Source organism: Phasianus colchicus, chromosome 2 (genome assembly GCF_987193195.1).
Source record: "Phasianus colchicus chromosome 2, bPhaCol1.hap1.1, whole genome shotgun sequence".
In the NCBI taxonomy this organism is placed as follows: domain Eukaryota; kingdom Metazoa; phylum Chordata; class Aves; order Galliformes; family Phasianidae; genus Phasianus; species Phasianus colchicus.
In genome coordinates, this window is record NC_143437.1 from 55,152,641 (window position 1) to 55,176,565 (window position 23,925).

Sequence of the window (23,925 nt, forward strand, 5' to 3'; positions counted from 1 at the left end):
AGTATACAGGAGGCCTCATTTACTGCCTCATTTATAATGGCTGATGTTCGGTCACTATACTAAACCAATGAAAGAACATCATTAGACTTAAGATTCAGATATGTAGTGTTTGGTTATTTTCAAGGATGAGGCATCATCTGAGTCGTTTATGGAGACAGACATGTCAGTTTAGCTGCCAGTAGGAACATAATTGGTGTGGCTCATGGGTCTGATCCAGCTCTGATTAAAGTCAGTGTAGAGATCCCACTCACTACAGGAGTGGTTGCTTCAGGCACTACAAAAAAGATTCATTTTTTAATTAGTACACTCAAAGCCTCAGTAAGGAGGCCCTCCTTAAGGACGGACTCATATTTAATAGGTAAAAATGGTCCATGCTTCATAGTCTACATTTTGTTGTTGTTTCTGTCTGTGATCAAGTGAGAATAAAAGCATCATCATGCAAGGCTGGAAAAATCACTGAGAACTATTAATTTCTCCTCCTCTTTCTTCCTCTCTTATAATTCTTATACAGTTTCTCTTTTTCTTCACCTACATCTTTCTCTTTTATGTTAAAATCCAAAATGGTTACTCCTGACATTTTCTTTTTCTCTTTAAAAAAAAAAAAAAAAAAGTGAAACTTAAAGCAAACATTTAAAAACTGCAAAGAATCAGATAAGTAAAAACCTTAGAGCTTCAAAGAAAATGAAACACTGCAATAGTTTTATAAATGAATAACAAATTTGGAACTCACTATTTTTAAAATTTAACTCCTTCATACTGAAATGAATACAAATAAATAAACAAAAGCCATCTCCCACACACAGTCTCTTCACATATCAGTATCTCTAAAAAGAGTAAACAGATGCCTGTATTAACCTTCCCAGGTGGGAGCACATACTTCTGAAAGAGTGCAAAAAGAGAAACAGCATCCAGTATTTTGAAGTTGATTTACAATTGCTCTTACATCATTTCTCTCTGAGGAAAAAAATAAATTCGCTTTTTATTCTTCAAGGAAGAATATTAAATCATGGGTTTCTTCTCACACAAATCTCCCACTGTCATTTTCACGACCATCAGTATATTTAGACAAATACAGGTTTAAGAAATCACTCTAAAATTCACTGCCCCACTCAGCCCTGAATTTAAAGCTGTTCTTTGTAAACTCCTGGTTAGTTTTGATTTATTTCCTCAGACATATTGTATGTTTTAGATGTATTCACATAAATATCACATTTCAGGCAAGCAAATGGTGTGTTACAATATCTAACAATACTTATTAGCCTTAGCATTATGAAACTGGGAAAGCAGCTAATGTTTTACAGGGTCCACTATCATCCCACAGGACTCATTATGATAATGGGTGAACAGTGAAAATTTTGCAAGTAAGATTCAGATAACTATACATAAGTTCATAGGCTTATCTGGATTTCCCTAAAATCCCTGCAATCCACAGAACTGGCTGAAGAACAGCCACCCTAGGAGATTTTTCATGTTCACAGTATCTCTATCTAAGCTTTTTCTTCTGCAGCAATTTTACAGATGTTTTTCTGAAGGTAATGCCTCCTATTTATTTCCATGGAAACTGCAACATACAAAAAGAGCACAATAACACTGTTTGACAGAGCACATTCTCATCTACAAAACTTTATTTTTCAACATAAACACCACCATCAAGTATGTATTTTCACCAGTGATGAACAAGAGCATGTATGCTCATACACATTTCCATGTCAGATGCCCTTCTGTCAGCCTGCCCCTATACTGCCATCTGTCATACAGCAACAACATGTAATGAACATTGGTGGGAAGGTCCAATCTCCACTGCCATACCATCAACATCCGCCTCTGATGTTGTCAACTAACATTATCACACTGGAGGCATTACTTTTGGATCAACCCTCTTATTTCTGATGTCAGGGATTGCTCAGAAATGCATAAACAGGATGCAAATAAGCTATTATTGAACTGCTCAGAAGATATGAAAAAGATTTGGTTGGATTCTGGATGTGTAAAGTAGCACAGAATCGCAGTAGGGACTCATTTTTGGTCTTTCAAATAATAGTTGTTAGGACATTTTTGTTGTTAGCTAATGTTTTCCATGGACAAGAGGTAAGGAATGACTTCAGGATTTAATTTTCAGGATTAAAATGAGACTGAGTCACCACTACTACGAATTCGTGCCAGGGCTGGTTAAGCTTCTTCCTGGCCAAGTTCACTTCCCTTTCTGAGTTGGATTTGTTCCCCCTGCTTGGGTGCTGGGGGTGGTACCAAGAGCCAGCGAGGCCACGAGTTTCTCAGCCCTGAATCCATTTCCAAACTGGGACCAAAGCAACTGCTCATTCTCTCCTGCAAGTTTCTACATTTTCTACAGAATCAGTAGTGGGTACACTAGAGGGTAGGAGCAGGACTTTGACCTTAGATGCTAGTTATTCTGCTTTTGATTTTCAATGAGACATAAAGGATGAATGACTCTGGATGTATCTGCTGTATACAGCAGACTTACTGCACGTGTGTAGATCATCATGTATGTCTGTTAGGGGAAGCAGAGAGAAACGTGACAACCCTTCTAAAGATTGGCTAGTTTTCTGTACCCAGTTTGGAGAGGCAAGAGTATCAATGGTGAGCTGTTAACACCGAATATGTTACCCACTTGGGAAGAGGAATAACCTCAAACAGGAAAGCAGCCTCTGAAGTTCATTTCTTGAAATCTCTGATGCGGATGGATTCATAGTCCTGATTGTATTTGAACCTTACTTGAATTATAAGATTTCACACTTTAAAATAGGATTTAAATTTTTCAGCCACAGACAACCAAGTTTGAAAAGCCAGCTTGTTTAGTTAAAAGGTTATCCAAGTAGGAACAATGTTTATAGGCTTCTTTACTCCACTCTGTTCTTCGTGTCTTGAGTAAGGTGTTCAATGTGTCTCTATTCCCATATTACAATAACAAAATGAACTACTTAATATACATCACCAGCTAAACATGACAGTAATTGGGGGGGAGGAGGGGGGTGTAATCCTTTTGCAAATGACAGGGATTATTATATCTGTAAATAGCAGAGATATTAATCAGACATTGATATCAATCTCAATATCTTTCAAGAATCCCTTTGATTTCTTTGTTTTTAAAGTAACCTTAAGTTAATGTGGTTTGTTCTTACAAACAGTAGAAGTAATAGTCTACATAACAACACTGCTTAGTAAAATAACTTTTTCTTTCTTTTGTGAATATCTTGTATAATTCCTCATTTTTATAGAAATCAGAATTAAAATACACAAACACAACTGATTAACAAAAATAAGACGTGGCAAACAGCTTCTGCATTTCTATGAAAAGCTGGATTATCTCAGAGGAAAGAAAAAGAAAGCTACTTCTATACAAATTTGTTTTCTGTTGAATTCCTTTCCCCTACACCTTTAAAAAGTACTTGAATAAATTTCTCTAGTATGCAAAAGAATCATTCTTACTACCCAGTGATGTAGAGATGGAACATCTATTAGCGTGGAAAACCACAGTACTTCATAAGTCTTTGTAATCTTTTATAATAACAACTGTTTGCTGAAATGTAAGGGCAATATGTCATCAGGAGTCAGGCCTCACGCTCTTCAGCTTCAGGCTGCATGGGAGATCTACAGTGGATTCATTTTGAGTGCTGATGCACTGTAGGAACTGAAAGAATTCCAATGTCTTATTAAACTTGCAGTATTTTCAGTTCAGTGTCCATCTCTGACAGAGGCAAGAGAAAGTATAGGATATACCACAGTAGGCTAACATCTATCCTGCTTGTAGCCTTTCCACAGTTACCTCTTCACAGAATAAATCCTTGTGATACTATCTGGTAGAAATTAAAACAGTGTTTAAGTATAACAAAGAAATTCCTTACCAGTACTCTGCACGTTCCTGACACATACTTGAATACTTCTGAATTTTGCTGTACCCTTAAACATCATCTTTTTTGGCTTAAGTCAAAAAGTGAAGTCATGTTTTTTTCTTGTTTAGAAACAAAAAAATAGTTTTCTGTACATCTTACCTTTTTTTACATTTAATAGGCCCACATTTTATCAATTTTCTCAGGAGTGAATGATTGCACAAATACACCTTTTCATATGATCTTGAATTTTCATCTCTGAATTTTTCAATCAAAGTGTGTATAATGAATACAACTAGAGAATTGCATGGATAAACATTAATATTGGCAGCAAATAACACTAGAACATTTTAGCCAACTAAATTGACCACGATTGATAAAAACAACTATAAATGTTTACATATTACCTCTTTAGGGCTTATTAACAGTTCCCATAATGATTACAGGTGAAATTTTGAATTTACCTGGAAATGTAGACCTGAATTTAGCAAATGTTACATTAAACTGAAAAGAACATTTATAAGTGTGATATAATCACAACATACTGACAGTTGTCTTTCAAATCTGATTAACAGCCAGAATAGCACGTTTACTGCCCTATGGATTCATCATATTGCTATTTTACTCTTATTAACATACTGTATTTCATGGGTAAAGTTCTAGCTCCCTTATTTTGTATTAGAATTGAGGCATAGTTAAACTGAAAATTCTGGATGTTTTAACACGTGGATGAATTTGTACAGAGTAAAATAACCATGTCAGAGAAAACTTGTTTAGAGAGATCTTCCCTTTCCATGCTTTCTCAGCCAAAGATGTTTCACTCACTTTCTTCCAGGAAGTAAAACAGATTGCTTAAATAACCTTTCAACACTTCAGTATCAATCTCCAGCAGCACCTTGGTAATGTATTTTGTTCTGGAGTTTTCCATGACGTAGACCCTCAACTAGTGCAAAGAGGACAGAGCAAAATAAGTAATTACAATTAAATTGAGCAGTAATTCCCAACCACCCATTGTTGCCAATAGTCAGCAACATGTCTGTCGGCTAAATAGCCTGAGGTGAACCTTTAGGCAGTTCATTTTCTCACAAACCTGTGATTTACTATGGTTAGGAGTAGTTTGAAATGGATTAATGTTGCTGGAAGATGGACTAGCAGTTTAACTGCCTTGTTTTCTTCTTTGGTTCAGGGAAAAAGTGTTTAACAGTGTGTGACTTCATTACAGAGGCGCCAGTAGCCCTGACCCTCCTGAGAATCTGTCAGTGTTTCAATATGCCATCCATGTTTCTAAATGTTTATAACACAGGCATTGTGAGCCAAACCCAGAATTATTAACAAATAACAATGCTGAGTTTTAATGAGGAGTAAGACACAGCTGAGTGTGCATTAGCAGGCAAGGCAGAACTTGTAGGCCTCTTCGAGGGGGGGATGCCATCATCCAAGAAACATTAAAGAACAGACTAATTTTTTGCCCTCATGAGATGATGTTGTATTATTGTTCATTTTTAAGTTTACATTTTAAAGAATGTAGAACATCTGTAGATTACATAATGGATTCTCTCACCACAAAAACTATTCTAAGTGTGTGGGAAGATGAGGTGGAAAATACCAATACTAGGGAAAAGGCGAGTTCGTTGTCTCTATTTATTGTTGCTCTGATGTGAAACATCTAAGTTCTCTATTTCTAAACATTTTCTGGACCACATAATTACCTTTCCTTCTCCTACGAGTTGCAGAGCCAGGCTTGTCTTCTAGCTGCTTTTTATGGTCACTGCCACTTCAGCTTTCACTTTCTACTGAACTATTTAATGGGAAGAAAATATGGAATTAGATTTCTCCAATTCAACCGCATGTATTTCTCCTATTTTTCCCACTGATCAACAGGATGAAAGGAAGGGTCAAAGACTCAGAAATACTGACTGACAAACCACTCTTTCCAAGAAGCAATTCAAATGTTTGAGAGAGAATGAATTGCTCAAAGTTTCACCTCAGGTTATTCACAACAACACGGAATAAACTTTGCATCTGCTTATTTGCATATGCCCACTGCACGCTATATTCTTTGCACATAAAAGCACAGTCTCAGAAATGGCAACCCAACGTGGGTATCGTGTTCCTCTCACCTAACACCTAAATAAGACTGACTACCTGAATGCTTGTGAATGGTGCCATGTTTCTCAAGAGCTGTGCTGTCTTGGTTCTCCAGAACATTGGCATACATTGTTTCACTCTTTGCAGGACTTGATTTTGTAAAGATAAACAGATGCTAAGAACAACCCATGCCAAAAGCATATTGTCCACCAGGTAACATGTCTGTGAGTCCATGGCTTTAACCTACTTTCTATCATAGACACAGACTTAGGTAACAAAACCTCAGAAGTCAAACGCCTCAAAACATGTACGTGGAAAGTCTACTGGAAGTCTAATTGGAGGAGTTAAAAGAGAGTACTTCAAGACAGATAACAATAAAGTATTTCTCCTGGTACCTCACTTGTGTACTACACACTCGTTTAGCCTGAAGTAGAGCAGTCCCATGTGTATCTATGGGAAATTTGTACTTTTGCTACTACTGCACAAGGTGTCTCCTTTCTCTTACCTCTCAAAAAAATTTGGTTATAATAGCTTTCGGACAGGACTGCAGCTGTATCAATTTTTGAGATGGCAAAAGAAAATGACAAAGTTCCTGAAAGGAAGAATCTTCTTTTACTTCTGGTAAACTCATTATTTGAAGCCTATAATGTGTTATGCATCTTGATTTCACATACAAAACTCGTAGAGGTATTTCATTCTAAAGTGACTTGTTTTAGACTGCAGAAATGACTGAAAAAAAAAACCAAAACAACCCAAAACAAACAACAAATGACTCCAAAGTAAGAAAACGTTCCCTAGGTCTGCTCCAATAGATTTCGATGAGTTTGGAGAAAATAAAGCCATCGTAGATTCATAATTATCTGTAGCTGACATAATCATGTTTTGTGAAAAAGTATTCAAAGAAATCATAGAATCATAATGGCCTGGGTTGAAAAGGACCACAATGATCATCTAGTTTCAACCCCCTGCTATGTGCAGGTTTGCCAATCACCAGACCAGGCTGCCCAGAGCCCCTTCCAGCCTGGCCTTGAATGCCTCCAGGGATGGGGCATCCACAACCTCCTTGGGCAACCTGTTCCAGTGTGTCACCACCCTCTGAGTGAAAAACTTCCTCCTAAAAAAATCTGTAACAGAATTAGGTAGTTTCATTAATTGTATAATCAAGATAAAGCCCTAAGCCTATTGGAGGGCAAAATACATCTTGTGTCACCCTACTGCAAACACCTCACCTGCCACACTTTTTTTTCTTAAGTTTCCATCATTAAGTAACATGAAAATATTTTAGAGTTGATTAGGAAGAACTGTATTTTTGCAAAACATCACATGCCTCAACTTCAAATAACACAATATACAGTAAGGGACACTATATAAGAAAGGCAATAATTAATGAAAAACAGATTGGAAGTTAATTTAATAGAATATCTCTTTGTAATGGTAACAAGGAAAGGGAAAGAGTTACCTTTCTTTCATACGCTGCTAAGAGACAACACCTATTACTTACAGAAGCTAAAGGAGTGTTAGCAAAGGGTTTGACTGAATGTAGTTGTTTCTCTTCATGTGGATCTATCTTCTGAAGAGAAATCCCCACAAAGAGAGTATGCTGCAAACAACATGTATTTTGCAGAAGTGGCATGGCTGTATTGCCCATTACTCCCTATTCAAGTAGATCCTGCTTTTCTAGGGGATAACTGAGAAAAGTATTTCATCTACAGAAGAAAATGTTAACCTGATAATCTCTTGTTGTCAGGGGAATAATCTTATGCTTTGGCCTGATTTTGCTCAAACTGTTCACTATTAGTAGCCAATGCCGACATGGTGAACAATACTGCTGCACTTTCTATCTTAACATCCCCTGTCTGTACAAAACCAGGCAATGCATTTGATTTTTGGTGTTAACCAATTTGTTTCTGACTAACAAGCATGGTATCATTTCTATTTTCTTATCACCCATATGTCTGAATTTCTTGCTGTAGGTGTAATAAGTAATGTGACTAATATCTGCCATATTTAATTTGTTCTTTATCTGGTCCCACCCAGGAGAAAACTCAGAGTGCAGTGTAGTTTTCTTGTCAAAGGATTTTATTTTTGGATGTGTTTACTTTTGTCTTTTACTTTTTAAGTGTGACTGTTATTATGTATTTATGTCAAAAAAAGGTGGGCTTGAATAGCAACTCCTGTGAGCTATATTTTTTTTTTCCCAAGTTTTTCTGAATTACCAATTTTTACATGATAGCCTTCAAGAAAAAAAAATTCCTCCTCGTGTATTTTTCAGACAATTGCTAAGATACTGAATGTCTTGTAGAGTTATTTCTCTAAATTAACTCTCTGTTTTGGTGGAATGTGCATTCTAAAAAACTCCAAAATAATACCTGTATTGTATTTAAAACTATGGTAGACTTCAAGTCTTACATGAGAGAATTCACCTATTATTTTTAACTTTGTAAAAGAAGAGGCTGATTCATCCCACCTCATGCCTAGATGCCTAACTTTTAATCAAGTAAAGACAGAAGGATGTAGTTGATTTTGTAGACTTTAACATTTGGTACATTTAGACACTAAAATTCATGTTAAGCCTGAATGTTAGAGGCTAGATTTGCACAACATATGAAGTGTTCTCCCAGCTGCTACAAGACAGCAACAGGACTGGCAAATAAGGAGGAAAGATGCAGAGAATTTTGAATGCTCTCACTGTGGGACAGCCAGATATTTGGGTCATAGAGGGACTTGTCATGGTGCATGAGGCCAGGCTTTTTTTTTTTTTTTTTTAAACTGCTCTAGATTTAGAGAATTTTTGTGAAGGAATGAAAAATATGTTTTTAATACAGCTTTGGTCATAGCTATGATGACTATTTGACCAGCTGGGAAGAGTACAATGTAAATTGTGTGGCACAGCTCTTAAGCTCACAAAGAACACAAGCATTCCCCAACATAAACAGAATACCTTCTTCCTGAAGTTAAACCCTGTTATTTCCTCATAGCTTTAAAGAAATGATAAAGCACTAAGGAAAATGACATTTCCACTTTTCATGCTTTACTTTGTTATGTACTTTTGTATATAATTTATAATGAAGTATAAAATGACATTTATAATCTGTAGGGGGTAAAGGCTGCTGAGTGAGCTCTACCTCATGGAGAGCAATAGTACCTATAAGAACTGTGAGGTGCAGTGATGAAAAAAGGAGCAGAAGCACTTTTAATGTCTGAATCTGGATACACTGCTCAGTGAGCGTTCTCTTTTAAAAACACCAATACACTATGATGATGTCTGTCATATGTACGTAAGACATTTGATCACATATGATTTGTCATCCTTCACAAATGACTCACCGTTTCCAATATATTGCAATATAACTGAGCCATGCTCATCTGATAAAACTGCATGTATTGCAAATGGTACACTCTTCTCATTTTAGAAAAGAGAGTGTGCACAATGAATTTTTAGAGTAGAAATTAGAAACTTTGTTTAAATGACTTTCCTAGGAATTTCCAAAGTTTCTTTTGAAAGAGATTTTGCATAATACATAAATAACAAGGTCGTATCTAATTATCATGGCTGACTTTATTTTCCTAAAATGTACTATTCACTTTATATCACACAATGCTAATTAAAAGCCTAGGTGAAAATGATATTCTGTGGAAGCAAGGTTTTCAGAAGAAATGTGCAGGGTTCCAATTAAAAAACGTTTTAAAGTACCTCCTGTTTATATGAAAACACAAGGTAATTTGCATTTGGATTTAAACTCTTGCAGTTCAAAACATTTGTACTGTGCCAGCAGATGCATTTCTATTTTTTGGTCATACAATGCTAACCTGCTGGCAGAACATCACAGAATCATAGAATCACCAAGGTTGGAAGAGTCCTCAAAGCCCATCCAGTCCAACTGTCCACCTATCACCAATATCTCATCCTCAGACAGATACAAACAATGAGTTTTAACAGTTTTCTGCAAAAGGCACATTTTTTTGTGTCTGTGAACTTTATTTTTCACTTCATGTTTAATGTTAATTAATTTTTACTACATTAATTAGCAATCCTTGTGGGGCAGGCTAAGTTTTATAGTCAGATCATCTGCAGGTGGGAAGTGGAGGAAAGGACTGATTACACAAACTTGTTAAAGGTCACCAATTCAAAGAGATTAACATTCCCATTGCCTCTAATTCCATATACTATTCTTTACATTATAACTACACTTATCTTGTTGAGTAATGGATGAGTAAATACAGGAACTAATCATGTCATGCAACCTGATGAGCACTCTCACCCGAGTCAACTCAGTATTGAATAATCAGCTCTGAAGAGAGAGATTTGGAAAACATTTCACCTTAGATAAGAAAGACCATACAGTTTATTTCTAAAAGATACCTCATTGACTTAACACTACAATTACTAAATCAGCTCTGTGCTTGGTGGTCATCTAGTTTTCCCTTTTGAACCTGTATGTAAGTCAATGCAACACATACATGCAATGTATTGATGAATGTATAAGAGCCTGTTTGTTTCCAACGTATGGAGGGTGTAAAAATCCTGGTTGGTACAAAAGTAGTTCTTCAGCTAAAGCTGGATCACCTTCTCATCACTCCCTACTTCTCCCTCCCCAGCTGGAAGCCACTGGATAAATCCTCAGAGCATCAACAAGCAACACACGTTGGCAACAACAGGAGCTGTAAGAACACACATAAATACATGTGGCTGTGAGCAGCCTCGTCCAGTGATTGGAAACCCTGCCCACAGCAGGGGGCTTGAAACTAGGTGATCTTTGATGTCCTTCTCAACCCAGGCCATTCTGTGATTCTATGAAGAGGGTGTGCACTGCATATCAAATGGTCAGTTCTGTTTTTGATATTGACACATTCATGTTAAGTGATACTATCTGGATTTGTAGGAAAGCATGAAAGTGTGCAGCGATGAAGTTGCTTTCTCAGTAATTCCATTCAAGGGGAAACATGGAAGTGTTTCACCATACTAAAATGTCAGTTTCTAAATAATCAGAACTGGTTTAAAAAAGAAACAAGCCCAAAGGTTTCTAATTTTAAAAATAATCACCAAATTAAAATCACTTAAGTTAAAAAATCTCAATTAAGTCATCCAAGAAAAGGATAACAAAGTTATTGTGTGGATTTTTTTTGGTGTTTTTCTTGTGTGCAGTGTGGTATTTCCCAACTGAAGGCCTTCTTTCTCAGTCCATTGGGAAACATCCATTGCAATATTAGATTCTGTAAGTGAAAAAAAAAATAGAATCTAACTCAAATAACAAAAGAAATCAGCTCTTTGAGTATCTCAGTTTCCAGGCATTGTAAAATTAATCTGCAGATGACAGACAGCCTTCTTTGGCCACTGGGAATGGTACTGCATCTGAACTAAGATGCCCACTGACAGTAAGCTAATGTTGCTTAGAAGCTCTAGCTTCTGTGGTCAGCAATTGCCAAAAGAACTAATATAGACAACACTCAGCATTGCTCAAATGCGGATAGACCAGGTCATAGCCATCAGCACAGATCTTAAGTTAGGTCCAACCCTGGCTTCCTAAAGAGAAGAACAGCGATCTTCCTCGCTACTCTTAAATCATCATCATTAAATGAAACTGTCTTTTATTGTTTTAAACACAAACAAGTTAAATAACCAGTAATCATCATCAATAAACATCCCCTGAAAAAAATCAACATTCTCACACTTTAGTAGCATTCAATATAACTATGACATAGCTTCTCTTTTAAGGCTGTTCACCTCTACCAGGTATTAGTTGCTTAGCTATTACTTAAGTGCTCTGGCAGCGTTCACTGACAGCATTGTCTTTAAATAAGATACACACCTGCCTGGTTAGTATCATACGTATTGTTTTTCCCAATGAGGAAAAAGTTCTACCTTTAGTCTCCTTCCTTCTCAAATGTTGATCCTGCTTGACTACATGTTTATTTTTATCTGGAGACTATATAGAAAGGATTAAAAAAGCCTACTGTAATAACACCGAAGCTTGGAAAAAGTTTTTAAAAAAATGTATCTTTCCCATGAAAAGGATGTTAATCCAGTATCAAGAAGTGTTTAGGCTGTGATATCTTTGGAAGTCCACGGATGTCACCTTACAATGGTGTTTTAACTATGAGGGGTCTGACTTGAATAAAACAAAGCTTAAATTCAATGTCATCCTACTTTTCCCTCACACGTTATATCATACTAAAGCAGGGAATTTCAAAACAGTAAATTGCTGTAATCCCAATGGGAAATCAAGGATAAAGAATTTCCTGTCCTTTGATATTTAAAATCAGAAATGCTGATGTTTTCTTTCAACTTACTTTTATTGGTTTTGCATAATAGTTGAAACAATATGTAAAATAAATATTTTATAATTTTGTTCCTGAACATTTCCATGAACAAACAAAAGGTACAACAAACTTGTCTGCACTGTTGACCTTCACCACAAGTGTCCAGGACGTGGGTGCCTCCACCCACCAACAGATACATAAAGGATTAACACAGCATTTTTTAAAAGAAAGGAAAATCAGGAGGAGTGAGCAAGACACAGTACGGCAGTCTCAAAAGTCTCTCTCAAGACTTTTATACTTAGGAAAGTTTTGTCCAAAGTTCTGAATCCTGGCAACCTGCATCTTACATTTGACACCTGGGGCTCTTGAGAACAAAGATCTATCACTTGGCAAAAAGAAATGAACTATCTTAATTCACCTCCTGCAGAGGAAACTAACAAGGAACACTGATAAGCCTTGTACCAAAACACTGATATTTTAAAGACTGCCAGAAAAACAATCTTACTCCCAGAGAAAAGAGAGTCAGCAAGTCTTCGAAGAAATATTTCCCATTGACCATTTCATATCAACGGGCTATGGATCCAGTACTCTTAAATCATCAGGCATATAGACCTTCATCCAAATTAGGAAGTGCTAACTTATTTGAATGAGATTTGAAAATATATGTAATTCAAACTGAAATTAAGATGTTTTACCCAGTACACAAGATGCTCACAAAAAACTGTAAACATACATGTGAATGTCTGATCAAACTATAGCCTCCATTATTCAGTTCATAACATGTAAACATCCTTTTGAAGAATAAATCAAGTAATTGATGGCACCAGCTCTGCCATACAGAAGAAATGGTGAACAGCAGATTAGATTCAGTCTTCAGAGAGGATTTAGAATAAATCCTAAAGACCTAAAACAAAAGCAGGAATTTACATTTATGCATTTGTAGAAAGTACATTCAAAACTCTAACATTCACAGACAATGAATCCTTCAGTATATAGTCTTTACATTGGGTTCTAGGAGCCAATCACTGCTTTCATTTGAGACAAAGTATTAAGAAAATTGCTCTATGCACAAACTATAGTAAAATATTACTATTTTCTGAACTGTCCAATTCATAGAGAAAAGCTTTTTCTATGCTAACGAATTAAAGGTATCAGGGAGTGTATGAATTCTTTGGAAAAGAGTTGGCTAGTCCTGGCCAAAATTGCAACCAGTCATTGTTAAAAACATAAGAACATAGGTGACAAATCCCAGTGATTTGGGGGCTATTCCATTTATTGGTATAGACATAACCAAGAGTGGGACTTCTCTGACCAAACCATAGGTATCTGCAGCTGAGTGGTTACTGCAGCCTGCCTTTATCACAGCTGATGGCAGTTTCATGTATAGTGCATACCTCAGGTCCTATTTAGGGACAAAACCAACCACTCTGAGAGTGTCAGTTAAAAAACTCTTAACAGTTAAAAGCAGATCACAGTGACAAACAAGGTGAGACCAAGCCCACCTAAAGGTTTATTACAATGAATCACATCATGCCTTCACCTCTGCTAAATGAAAATACAGCTATAAAACTGTGCCTGAAACTGTCTGAAATACTGGGTGACTGCTTCTGTCTACAAGCCTGGCAAGAAAGCCAACTTCCCCATTTGCAACATGAGGCTTGCGTGTTTAATTACCTCACAGAGATGTTGTGAGGCCCACCTATAAAATGTTTGCTAAGTACTGTTTGCAGAGCACTGCATGGCACATGAAAAGCAGGAAGGGAGCCAGGCACAGACATGGAGACCAAACAGGCGATCAAGCTTTGGGTTCCTGCCTTGTTGTTCACTCCTCTGGCAGTATTTGCACTATGACTGCAGACATTTAGAGAACTCAGCCTTGCAATTAATTAATTTCACAGTATAAACTGTGCTGAGTTCCCTTGTGTAAGACTACTGTTTACAGATAGCTTATGAGTTACTGCTGTTTCTGTTCCATGCTGTGTCCTGGTGTAGACACTATGTTTGTTCACAAAGACACCGCTGTGAGTTTTCAGTGCAGTGCCACCTTTGGGCAGTTTTAGCTCCCAAGGAGACTGCTTAAGAAATATGTGTGAAAACAGTGCTGTTAAAATAAATAATGCCTATCTGAGTTGTCAAAATCCTTCCTGGTGATTATCACAGTGATACTTCTGCATGTGTGCAGAGAAATTCACCACGAGCTCACAACAGTAGGGGAGAGCTGGGGCATCTAACATGAATGGTAGCTGTTTACCAGGGCACAATATTGCTACTGTTACAGACGTTTGGGAGGAAGTCTTAGAGGGACATTATGGTCCACTGACTGCACACTTCTGTCTGACAGCTTTGAAAGACGCCAGCAAGAAAAAATCTGAGCCTTTTAACATGCAGCGAGTCCTGGAGAACAGTAAGAGCTGGGAGACAAAAATTCAGATACCTTAAACATTCCCTCCAGAAAATAATACCATACACTTGAAAGCTCAATTTTAACTTTACATAGGTTAACCTGCATTAAAAGAACTGGAAGTGCAGAAAGCTGGTCTCTGGCTTTTGAATCCTGAGAGTATAAGTAGGCACATAGTTTTAATCTCTGCATATCTCACACTTAGGCCATTAGACTCTACCAGTCTTTGAATAAGCTAGCCCGTTGCCAGCATTTAAACATTTACAAAATGCTATCAGCTCTGCATATCGTTTATATTGCAGAGTGGTGCGAGCCACAGTGGTTTTAGCTGGTCAAAAAGTGGTACTAGCCATCCTTTAAGGTGGAAGATAATCTGGAGTTACACTGAGGGTCACAGCAAGGGGAAATGGAAAGAAGCCAAGCGCTGCAAAAAATGATTTATAACTCCTCTGAGAGTTTAGGATGGTGCCAGCTGTAGATGGCAGCTAACATGGAAAAAAAAAAAAAAAAGCTAAATTCACATCACTTAAGCAAGAGAATTACAATAGTATTGTTTCAATTTGATCCTGTGAGTACTATCCATAAAACTTGCTGTGAACTCCAGCTCCCTTTCTCCTTAATAGTGTTAATTATCTGACCTGTCACATACACCCTAAAAAAAATTACACCCTAAAAATAAACTTATACCCTAAAAAAAAAATTGTCATTCAAATACTCATTTTTTACTAACTACAGATATCACCACTGTTTTTAAAAGATGAAAGACTCTTCCTGAAAGCTTTTGTGCAATTAATCAATATTTGTAGTTTGTACACAACAAAGAAAAGATGCAACTACATGTTACAGAAATAGTATACCATGACAGTAGTCTGCTGTTAATAAGAATACAATAACAAAGAAAGTTACCTGCCCATAACTGCTCTCCTTTGAGGTATGTCCTCTATAAGCACATTATGTAACTAATGCTTATAAATACAAATAATTCAAATATGTGTAGAGAAAACTACTGTTGATTTGCAGATAATGCAGTGCATCAGCCCTCAACCCTGTCCCTTGCTTTCTTTGAATGCTAACTGTCCCAGAAGAATATGGATTGGTGAGGAAATGAAATAAATAATGGATTGCAAACGCGGACATTGACAAAAAGATGAGTAAGTTCCTTTTCTGAGTTCTTACTTCATACATTCAATTTTCACTGTTGGAGAATGCAGGCAATGTCCTCTGCATCAGCCTGAATCACCATTTAGGGGAAGGAAGTGTGCGGCATCTCAGGCTGAATACAGACCACAGTTTTGCTGTTCAAAGGAGTGTGGTATATGCAGAGCTCAGCAGTAGCATGAAAGCTAGTGAAGGTGTGACTAAGGCTCCAGGCACAACTTAGAGTTGAGGATGCTGCTCACTGAAGGTCACTGTTTAAGCTCTGGCATTTCACCAAAGTAGTTTAAGAAGAGACTTCATGCAGACTAAACTAAGACGACACTTTCCACTAATACCTTACAGCTTCCAATTGGTGGCAAACCTAAGAGGTTTCTCTGAAAGATTTACCATTTAAAAAGGAAAAACCATTTACAATTTGAGGAAGCTGCAGCACATCACAAAAGCAAAGAAGTTCCCAAGACAGAACAGTTGATATTTAGCCATTAGAATGCACTATCATCAAAACCCCTGCCTAACTTCATAATTATTATTATTTTTTTTTGACAGCAACTTTTTCTCTCTACTTAAAGATGCTCTTCTGGGTATACTTACCTTAGTAAGCCAAGTGCTACCTGCTGCCAAGGGTGTGCTGACAAATGCACTTCAACCTGACATGACCTTGGATCTTCCTCAAAGAAGGAGTTTTCTAGATCTTAACTTGGAAAGGAAGGATGAATTATCTGATGAGCCAGTTTTAAAGATGAAAGCTGATATGAAGGATGAAATACTGAAAGTAAATTTTTAGAGCTTGCTCACAAGCTAGCTGTGACTTTAGCTGAAGGTCTTATTGGACTAGATGGAATCACCTCCAGAAAAGCTCTATTTCATCTCATACTTAATATCGTTTCCAGTTCAAGTGACATTCCCTCACATGCTCTGAAAGGCCTATCTGTACTTCAAACAGCCAATGGTCTGGTGACTGGGAAGGTAAAAGGCATCAGCCTGCCACATGCTCTTAGTGGTAGGCACTTAGTGTATCAGATACCATTGTTCACAGTTAAAAAGCAATGTTCTTATCATGTCTTTCAGTGTTTCTACAGAAATACTGCTATTCTGTTTCTTAGCAGAGATAGATTCAACTAACAAGAGGATCACGTTGTGACCCTTGGACAGAGATGAGTAGATATATTAGTCTATGAAAAGGGTTGTGCTTAGCAAGTAAGATATGTAATATAAAAAATGAGTGATCTGGTAGTGCCATGTCTCAGTTTATGTAAGTTTAGAAAAAACTGTGTGAAGAGAAGCAATTGTTATTGCTAGCATATGGAAATAAGTTTAAACACTTTTCTACTAATAAGTACATATTCTGGGAAGATTCAGATGCAAAGTTATTATTTAAGGTAAAGAGAAGGTAGAAGTAGTTATTAGATCTATGAGTAGCAGAGACTTATTAGCAACTTTTAAGCTGCCATATTTGGGTAATTGGTTTAAGGAAGAGTTTTGTGGGACAGACGCATAGTTTAGAGGGAAACAAAAAAAGAGGTCACTAGAATATAAAAACCCTGAATGTTTGCTTATTAATCATGAGAAAGAACTGTTGCACAATACATGGGCACTCAGTTCCTATAAGGAACACAACATTTATGAAAACCATTTTGTAAAGAATTACTTAAGGTTAATGATGAATGCTGATATTTTGAAGTATTCAGCAGCTGATTCTATTGGTCAATTCAACTCACATTCTCTGAAAAGATACTGTAAGGAATTCTCTTTGATAGAACTAAGGTGTTATTGCTAAATATTGTTTTACTTGCATTTCTCATACTGTATGTGTTACTTGGTAAAACATGTGAGAAAGTGTTTGAATGGCAGAAGCTCCACAAAATAAAGATGTACTGTACTTTTGTTAGCTGCCAACAGCATCTTGGAAGTTTGGAGATATGCCAGTAAACATAAGGGACTTACGTTGTTGAGATAAACCACAAACTCTTTGCAAGCTGCTACCACTTTTTTTTTTTTTTGGCAGTCGTAGTTAACAATTTCATTTTCATTGTAATATTTTCTTATTCTCACCATAACATTTGACCTGATTTATTGGTCAAGAGGAATGAACATAAATAAGTAACAGTTAAGTAGAAGATACTGAGTTCTAAGCAAGTTGCATATGGTCACCAGTGAAGTTTTACCAAAAACCAAAACTTAGGTATGATCAGTGCTTCCACCTCAACACTTGTTAACCACTGAAGCTGTAAAAATATTTCTCATCTGGAAAAAACTTTCTGTGCTCTTTTCATCCACTCTTAAGCATCAAAGCCTGGAAATGGAATAGAAGTTACATGACCTAATTATGTTAATGGCTTTTAAAAAAAACTCTAATCCTGTGACAAATGGCACCACAATTTGTTTATTGGAACATAAAGTTCTCAGAAATCCCAGTCTCACCAGACTCATGCTGATGAAGTTTCTTCCCATGTTTTTTTTATGATGCTTTCAAAAACAGTGGAAGAGGTGTTAATCTCAAGGACACATTGTATTTTTTTGAACAGGTAGATTTTTCTCCTTATTTAGTAAAAGACCTTTTCTTTTCCCAAAGGGGAAATACCACATGCTCAGGTGTAATCTGTTCATACAGCTGCCCCATAAAGAGATGATCCATGTGAAATGAACATATTGTAGAGAACAAAGAAGTCATATGATTTGTTTCATAACAAAGGAAAAAGAATAAGACAAACAGAGGGAAGACAAACATGATAATTTTGTTTTATACAGATAGGAAAAAAAAAAGTAGGTCAAGAAATGAGAGTCAGTCTTGGAAGATTGAGAACACGCATAACTTTGAAGCACTAGCTTTAAGTCTATCCCTAAAATGGATGCAAAATAGCTGTAAAATCTTTGACAAAATATTTCATAAATCCATAACTTTTTTTTTGCATAAATGACCTTAAGTTCTCTAGGGTTACCAGTAGTTCCATTAAATGACAGAACTTGGTGCAGGTTTCAGCCCTGCAGGCAGATGATACAGATTTTAATTTCAGTTTGAATTTTTGTTTCTTTTATAAAAGCTGAAAAAGATGAAGTACATAAGAATTTTTGCTAAAAAAAAAAAAAATGTCAGAAGCTATGTAATGCCATTAAAGCCTGTTTAGTAAAATTCCATGATGGAGTGGCATTAAGGTAACCTTAAACCTTGTTATTTTTTAAAGGAAATGTCATTGCTTTCAGGCTTGTCAAGTTTGTCATCGACATCAAGTTTGAATCTTTGCCTTTACAACTTAAATGCCTCTTAACATAGTAAAGAAACAATCTCATGACACGCAGGGCACTTTAAAATGCACGTCAAAAATACATACAGGAATACAGATGTTTGTTTTGCTTCTGGACTCTGTTGATGGCGATGTTAATTGGAGCTGCGGTACTGCAACTTCTTATATATCATCAGAACATAACACAAACATTCTCAGTCTTATTTATTGATATGCAAACACTTTGCAGGTGGAACACTTTTTCAGGTGGAAGGTATTCCACAGATTCAAAAAGACACTGATATTTGATTCATCATCAAGGATTCAATTTTCTGACTGTTTATTGTGACATTATTTAGAGGAAAAGTGTACCATATTGGTTCAACCAAGGAAACAATATACACAATATGATTAAAAAGGTGACAAGGCTATTGTTCTAATTTTACAAGCTGTAAATCTAGAGGATTTTTATTTTTCCAGGCTGTTACGTACTATTGCTACTGTCTAGACTATTTTGCAGGCAGCTCTTTACAACAGAGAATACTACAATCTGCATACTACTTGATGTGCTGAATAATTTTTCTTCTACATATGAATTTATAGCTGCTGCCACATCTCTAACTTATACTTACAGATTAAAAAAAATATGAAGACACTGGACCTCAATACAGATCCTGTTTTCTGTCAGGACCAAAGATCATGTGAACTTGAAGATATAAAAAAAATCAAAATGAAAGTTGGAAAAAGATAAAGGAATAATGAAGTCAGTGATTTTTATTGAAATCACACCTGGATTTCTGAGAACATTTCAGATTATAGTTCACTGTTGATCTTATGGAGTTTGAAGTACAGAAGTGAAATCACAATGATTAAGGAAGAATTTTTCCTTGAAAGAGAGGCATAATTTTGGTGAATCACAAAAAGCACTCCTGTCCTCTGAAGCGCATCTCAGTGAGGTATATGTTATCATCAGCTAAAATAAACCAATCTCCACAGCTGCGACAGTGTCATCACCAATCTCCAGACTAGGTTCCACACTGCAGCATGAGGCCCATGACACCACTCCAGAACCCTTGAAAGTATGCCTGTGCTGTATACTTCTCTGCCTTGTTTATATCTTGTAAGAAAATTTGCTTTCTGGATACAACATCTTCACATAATAACTACTCGAATTATTAGTCAAAGTTATATGATAAACATTTACTTTATCACTGTGAAGGTAACATACTTTAAATAAGTCACATTATATAAAATATCATGCTCTGTACATCTGATACTTGTGTTCTATCTCTAGTGGTGCCTCCAGATTCCTTCTTTCAAGATCTGTCCCATTTAGGAGAATCAGATTTCCTTACCAACTGACTAAGCTGTCAGTGTGATGCTTTGTAAATGAAATCATCAGAATGTTGCAGATAATGTGGCTGTGAACTTAATTCTCACAGCATATCTAATCTTCTACCACATTTCTTTAAAATGGAAGTACCAATACTGACTAGTGGTCCTAAAGTAAAGATTCACTTTCCACGTTGTCCCTAATTAAAGCTCTTTTTGTGGCACTGAAATCTGGGAACAAGATTTAAAGAAAACTCTCTTAACTATATTAGTATGCGCAGTGATACCTTACAACTTGATTTTCAGAAAATCTCCGTAAGTGGCCAAGAAGACCAATAGCATCCTGGCTTGCATCAGAAATAGTGCTGCCAGAAGGAGCAGGGAAGCAATCGCTCCCCTGTACTCAGCTCTGGTGAGAATGCACCTTAAGTACGGTGTTCAGTTTTGGGCCCTTCACTACAAGAAAGACATTGATGCCCTGGAACATGCTCAGAGAAGGGCATCAAAACTGGTGAGGGCTGTGGAGCATAAGTTTTATGGGAAACATCTGAGGGAACTGGGATAGTTTACTCTGGAGAAGAGGAGGCTCAGGAGAGACCTTATTGCTCTGCAACAACCTGAAGGAAGGGTGCAGGGGGTGGAAGGGGTTGGCCTCTTCTCCCACATAACTAGTGATAGGACTAGAGGAAGTAGCCTCAAGTTGTACCAGGAGAGATTCAGGTTGGATGTTAGGAAGAACTTCTTCAGAGGAGCAGTCAGGTGTTGGAACAGGCTGCCCAGGGGAGGTGGTGGAGTCAGAGCTCCTGGAGGTGCTCAAGAAACATTTAGATGTCATACTGAGGGACATGGTTTAGTGGGAAATATTGGTAGCAGGTGGATGATTGGACTGGATGTTCTTAGAGGTCTTTTCCCACCTTCGTGATTCTATGAACATTCAGTATGTAAACCTGGCATTCCTGTACTGATTCACTGATTTTTCTTTAACAAGAACAACTCACATCATGTACACACATATGAACATATACCTTCAGATCCATATTTTAAGATATCTTAACAGATAAGTCACCAAAGTTTCTAGAGTCCAGCACAATATAAAACATAGGCCAAACTTTCAGTGGGAATATTATGTCTATCAATATCAAGTAATCCTTTTACTTGTTAAAGTTTCATTTATCATGAAAGATTTAATAATTTTTGCCTTTGCGCTTTTTCATCCTGACTTCTAAAAATCTTCAGTATATGACTTTATGAATACTTTCAATACCTAAATTATGATAAAGGAGAAACACGATCTAGAGTAGTAAGTTTTTACCCCAGAATGCATGCAAAAGAATTTTGCTAGGAAGTTGTTTCCAATAGCCTAACAAAAAACACATTTTTTGTTAGACACACATATCTGATAAGTGTATAGTACTTATTTTTACATACGGAACAGGCTGGCAAGTGCAACCTTAATTGAAAAATAAAGCACTGATACAAAATATTTTATACTGATTAAGTCAAAGCTTGTAAAACTTCAATTCAATAAAGAGTGGAAAAAACAATACAGCTGAGAGCTTCACTCCTCTATACAAAGAAAACAAATGTTATGATTTCATTTACATGCCACATCCACATATGTCTTTGTCAACAACTATGTTAAACACAAACACTCTTTTTTTATACGTACATGTAGCAATTGGACAGATCAATATGATGGGAAAGGCATACAACAAATGTACAATAACAGAAGAATCAGCACGATTGGAAAGGTGCAATAAAGGAAAATTGCTCACCTGTATCAGAAGATTCCAGGTTTGCAGGGGAAAAGACTCATCAAGGAAGGATCTCCAGAAAGGGATCCTTCCCAAGTAACAGTCAGCCCTTAAATGAGGTCTAAGAGAGGAGAGAGCTGCAGCCAGGCTCCACCCCTTCTGGTTACATAGATGAATTGCCTTCACCTGTGTTCCCAGGGCTGACCAGGTCTTTTCCCCAGGTGATCAACCAGTTGTTTAGGCCATGACTCAACAGTTCCCACATACACAACATCTCATTGTGTGTTTTGAATACGACAATATATTGCAAATGTGCAAAGTAGTTCAAAACATGTACAGACTTCTAAAAAATAATACATTTAATATACAAAAAAATCTGCACTGCTTTTTGTTTCAATGTGTAAATTGAGTTCTTTACAGAGAGAGTGGTGAGGTGCTGGAACAGGCTGCCCAGAGAGGCTGTGGATGCCCCGTCTCTAGAGGTGTTCAAGGCCAGATTGGGTGGGGCCCTGGGCAGCCTGGTCTAGCATTAAATTGAGAGGTTGGTGGCCCTACATGTGGCAGGGGGGTTGAAGATTCGTGATTCTTAAGGTCCCTTCCAACCCTGGCCGTTCTGTGATTCTGTAAATAACTGTGATTCCTGTAACAAACACTGAATCACAGAGTTATAGGGGTTGGAAAGGACCTCTGGAGATCACCCAGCCCAAATCCCTTGCTAAAACAGGGTCCCTTTGGTAGGTTACACAGGAAAGCATTCAGACCTCCAGCCTGGATTTTGATATCCTGGGAATTTTGTCAGAAAACACCACAATGAAGTTTGGTAGTTAAATGATTATTATAAACCAGTATGAGTTTCAATTCTGGATCTCTGACTATCTGGTTCTTCTCCAGTAACACAAAATGTTACACTTGGTTTCAACACTGTACAAATGTGCTGAATTGTTAAAAAACAAAGTGATTAAAAAAAAATGATATTTCAAAGTTGAAAAAAAAAGAAACTGTGTGTTAACAACCTAACATCCAGACTTGCCAAACTATTAAAATCCTTCAGTGTATTTTCCCAAGGAAGTTATGAATGAAGATGATAACATGTTAGAATTATTTCAATATTCAAATATTTTTTTCCTAGTTTTTTTTTTTTTTCCAGGAAGAACAATGCACAAGAAAAGTGTTTCATTCATTTTTCCTGTTTTAATTACACTTTGCTTTTTTCTCCTGTCTCTTTCAAATTAAAACAGGAAAAGGAGAGAGATTAGAAAAAAAATAAAGTCTTCAGAATGTAAAAGCATGAGTTCAGGAAGTATTCTTTCAAAAAAAAGAAAACAACTTTTTCTAAAATAAATTTTGGTAAAAAAACTTCAAAATTACACTTTGTGAGAGAATTTTGAAAGAAATATTGAAATATTGAAATATATATATATATATATATATATATATATATATATTTTTTTTTAAGCTATTTCCTTCAGGTTAAGCCCAGCAATCAAAGAGTTAATCCAGTTTTGGAAGGTATGACCATAGGCTGTGCTGGAGAGCACTGACCTACTCAAAATCACTGCAAGCAGCTGCAGCTCCATAGAGTTCCAAGGAATTGCAAGCACTTATGCCAGATCTAAATATATCTGCATCTGAGGAATATTAGTTAAATAACCAGGCTTCAGACAAAGGTGCAAGTTGGCCATGGAATCTGTATTACTTGATTACACTCCTCTGAGTTTTATCTGAAAATAGTCCCAGCCTGTGGTAGAAAATAGCTTTCAGTTTTCTGATGAATAAAAATATGGTCTAAGAAAATAGACTCTTTCCAGTAAAAGTTTTCACCGGAAGAAAACACTGACCAGTGGTACTGTGTGAAAGTCATA

The 23,925-nt window shown here is 36.7% G+C and overlaps 1 protein-coding gene and 1 long non-coding RNA gene across 3 annotated transcripts in view; both read right to left on the reverse strand.

Annotated features, from left to right (window-relative positions):
- PDE7B (phosphodiesterase 7B) overlaps window positions 1-23,925 on the reverse strand; it is a 162,184-nt gene that overhangs the window by 110,352 nt on the left and 27,907 nt on the right. The window lies entirely within an intron of this gene.
- On the reverse strand, window positions 753-23,313 carry LOC116240456 (uncharacterized). Its single transcript, XR_004169304.2, has 3 exons — window positions 22,085-23,313; window positions 5,558-5,646; window positions 753-4,791 (listed from the first exon to the last, which is right to left on the reverse strand). It is a non-coding gene; the product is annotated as an uncharacterized LOC116240456 (long non-coding RNA).